The sequence below is a fragment of the Hyperolius riggenbachi genome, chromosome 4, assembly GCF_040937935.1.
Source record: "Hyperolius riggenbachi isolate aHypRig1 chromosome 4, aHypRig1.pri, whole genome shotgun sequence".
NCBI lineage: Eukaryota > Metazoa > Chordata > Amphibia > Anura > Hyperoliidae > Hyperolius > Hyperolius riggenbachi.
Genome location: NC_090649.1, coordinates 391985154 through 391989424, shown reverse-complemented (window position 1 = coordinate 391989424; position 4271 = coordinate 391985154).

Genomic DNA, 4271 nt, shown 5'->3' with positions numbered 1-4271 from the left:
TGCCTGAAAGACAGCTTCTGTCTTGTGAGTACCTTGTCAGGAATATAGTAAACCTAACTGACAAGCAGGGCCGGTTTAAGCAACAATGGGGCCCCAGGGCAAAATAAACCTGCCCCCCCCCCCCCCCCGATACCCCGGAACAAAAATCGGCATTTTGCAGCTGGTATAGTCAGGGTGTGAAAGCCCCAATCGGTTGGAGCTCCACATTCTGGCTACCCCAGCCTGCATGGGGGACAAGGGGTTAAAAAGTTTCAGGAGGGGGGATGCCACAATTATTTTTTTTAAAATTCCCACACTCTAAACATAAAAAAAATTTGGGAAAATAGGGAAAAATGCCAGGGATCTTCATACAGCCATATTGTGAATGTATAGCGATCCCTGGCCAAAGCGCTGCGGCTGCGTATGGACCCCCTGGAAACCCAGTCAGGAAATTTATTGCTCTTTCCTTTGATGCATGTAAATTTACACTACCGTTAGGTTTGCTACTAAAAGTGACATTTACCACATTTAAAAGTATACTTTTTTTCCTTCAAGAAAACACGAGGTGGGGTTCTTACATCGCAATCCCCATACAGAGGCTGGGTCTGCCTATATAGCCCAGCCTCTGTTGCTATATAGCTATCTTCAAAGCCCCCCCTGCGCTCTGTGAGACCCCATAAATCACAGCCGCGCTGGCGACATGCAGGGCTGTGTTTACCTCACTAATGCCAGTCTCGCCTCTCCCCCGCCTCCTGAATCGCTCCGGTCCCCAACCACATCCCTTCCCTCGCTGCTGATTGGAGGGAAGGGATGCAGGCGGGGACCGAAGCGATTCAGGAGGCGGGGGAGCGGCGAGACTGGCATTAGTGAGGTAAACATAGCCGCATAGCGCGGCTGTGTTTTATGAGGTCTCACAGAGCTCTGTATAAGGATTGCGATGTAAGAACCCCGCCTCGGGTTCGCTTTTAAAACTTTAAAGAGACTCTGTAACGACAAAAAGATCCCCTGGGGGGTACTCACCTCGGGTGGGGGAAGCCTCAGGATCCTAATGAGGCTTCCCACGCCGTCCTCTGTCCCACGGAGGTCTCGCTGCAGCCCTCCGAACAGCCGGCGACTGTGCCGACTGTTCAATTCAATATTTACCTTTGCAGGCTCCAGCGGGGGCGCTGTGGCTGCTTTCGCTCCGAAGGAGGCGGAAATACCCGATCTCAGTCGGGTCCGCTCTACTGCGCAGGCGCCGGAGACTTGCGCCTGCGCAGTAGAGCGGACCCGACTGAGATCGGGTATTTCCGCCTCCTTCGGAGCGAAAGCAGCCAGAGCGCCTGCGCAGGAGCCTGCAAAGGTAAATATTACGTCACTGCTGTACGGAGGGCTACAGCGAGACCCCCGAGGGACGGCAGACGGCGTGGGAAGCCTCATTAGGATCCTGAGGCTTCCCCCATCCGAGGTGAGTACCCCCCAGGGGACGTTTTAACGTTACAGTTCCTCTTTAAAGTCGATTTTCTCAAAAACTATAAGGTATTTTTGAAAAATTGTTTTTTCCTCTTATCCCCAATGATCTCCTTAACATATCCCGCAAATTTAGGGTTTCTATCATTTAAGGTGGATTTGCTATTAACCGTTAAAGTCGGCGGGTTTTTTAATGTGTATTTTTTTTCCTTTGAAACTTTAAAAATCGATTTTCTCAAAAACTATAAAGTCTTTTTGAAAAAATGTTTTTCCTCTTGTAGCCACTGGGGGCCCCTACAAGCTCTTGGGCCCTGGGGCAATTGCCCCCCTTTGCCTTTATGGTAGCGCCGGCCCTGCTAACAAGCAAATTGCAGTCATAAAAAAAGTTTTCCTGGCAGAATACAACTTCTGAAGGCAGGGGAGAGATAGAAAAAGGTCAATAGTACATACTGAAAACGGGAAGGACTAGACTTGCAGTCTACAGCCATGTCAGTCAGGTTTAAAAAATGGCCAATGTCTGGGCTTCTGACCTGGTATTTTGCAAGTGAGTGAAAGCGGTTATTGAAATCACAGAAATTCCACACATAACACAAGCTCTGCAAATTTGTGCCCCGACAGATCTAACAAATGTGTGTGCCATGAGTGGGACTTTAAAACCAGCTAAAGCAATGGCCGTCCCCATATTTCTACCATACAGGTCTATTGTAAGATGGCATCACGGTTATCTTTGCTCTCCATCTGTTCTGTCTCTTTCCTAGAAAGCAGAGGATACAATTTCCTGGATAGCAGGAACATTAATGTGTTCCAGACAGTGCCTTTGTACGGTAATCAAATCCTCCAGCTATTCATCTTCCCCCATATGATATTCAGAGCATTCATAGCACACACAGAAAATTCTACCCATACCAAAAAGAGCAGCACTTTATAAGCATATTCAGTAGGAGTCACAGCGAAATCGAAGAGGCAATGTACTTACACCAAGTCTGCATGAAATAAAAATGCTCTGTACAGAACTGTATATACAGTTCACAATACTTTAATCCATTTTGCATCAATATCTGGCCAATTTTAGTGAATCTTCTAGAAATTGAAGCAAACGATTCTTGATTTTCAGCCAAAATCGAATGGTTGATTGTGACAGATAGAACATTTTGCTTGATCAGCGATGGGTCAGGAGCGCGTCACTAGTGGCATTCGGTTTCAGAACATCTGAATCAGCAGTGGTGCTTATCCGGTTCGTACCTTCTTTCCACCGCCGGGCTCTGCTTCCTGTCTCTTCTCTCCCGGAGGCTGGTGTCATGTTATAAACAGTAGAGGTAAAACACTAGAGGCCTGTAGTGGTCTAGTGCCTCAGTGCCAGTATGGTTTATCACATGACACAGGTCTCCTAGAGAGAAGAGACAGGAAGCAGAGCCCGGCACATGGGACACAGAGGCACGTTCTCTGCCTCATGACAAGCCTGTGTCCCCACACCGCCGCTCTATGCCCCCCCCCCCCCCCCCCCCCACCGCACTACAGCCCCCAAGATTAGCGATAATATTTGTCACTATCTCTGAGGTAAACATGAGGGGAGAGGGATTCCCTGTTTAAAACGCCCACCAGGGGCGTTCCTGCAGGGTTTCCAGAGCTGCCATTGGGCAACTCTCCCTGGCTGCAGCCCCTGCCTCCCAGCACGCTGGGAGAGACCCACAGTCACTCCTTTGAAAGTGAAAGTGGGCCAGTGCAGCCCACAGGAGCAGCAGTTTTTTCGGGCTCTCTTTAAGCTGGCCTTACACTACAAGATTTATGCTCGATTGGGTAAATTGTAGACATCTCTCTACCTTGCGCCAAACAATACTGGTCAGATCTTGCCTAGCATCTGCTCCAAGCACTATAAAGCTTTGTGACCATCGATAGCCCAATGCCCACTACCTTGCTTGATGGGGAAAAAAATAAATGATAAAATCTATTTTTGATAGATACATATCAATTAAGAGAGTCCTAGTGTTTTTTTTTTGTTTTGTTTTGTTTTTTTTAGGTAATTTGACTCCATGTTTTTAGAAAATTTAAATTGTAATCAATTTAAAAACATTAACGTGTATGGCTTTACTGGTCAGGATTGATATAATCCCCTATTTGCAGCTTTCCCCCTCTAAATATGTAAAACGACATATACACACACTAGATAACGGTCATGATTGATCACTGTAAAGACATGATGCCAGTTTCTCTGAGGAACAACAGTTATGTCCCCAGTAGAGTAGATGTGGGGGGAGGCCTGCACCTTTCCTACTGGTGAAACTAAAATACACATCATAGTTTGTCCAATAGGGAACATAGCTGATTGGAAGGCCTACGTCTGTACCTCCGTTTAAGCTTTCCAGCTCTGAGACCAGTATGTACCTTTGCAAATTGTAATATTTAAACTGGTGGTCCCATGAACAGGAAACTGGGACAGCAACAAAACAAACAAAGTTAGGGAATCTAATTTTAATCCACTCCACAAAAATGTTTTGCTGTCTCTGAGATTGGAGCATAGAAGAAGAATAAAAGGCTGAAGACGTTCGGCTTTCCAAACCAAAACCAACTTTTGTTTTTCCTGCACCTGAAGAATTCAAAAGTTCAGAAGTTTCAGCTAAAATGCTTGCAACAAACAAGTAGCCAAAAAAGTCAGAGCACCTCATCTGCACACTCTGAACTAGCTATTCAGAAATGAATGGTCACGGCATCATCACAACCGTCAGGCAAGTAGCTTTTGACAAAGAAAACCAAAAACAATAGCACTAACCATATTCCTCCAACTCTAGCTTCCCTGAAGAAGACTATTTGTGCATTTCATAAAAAAAATAAATAAAAAAAAAAAG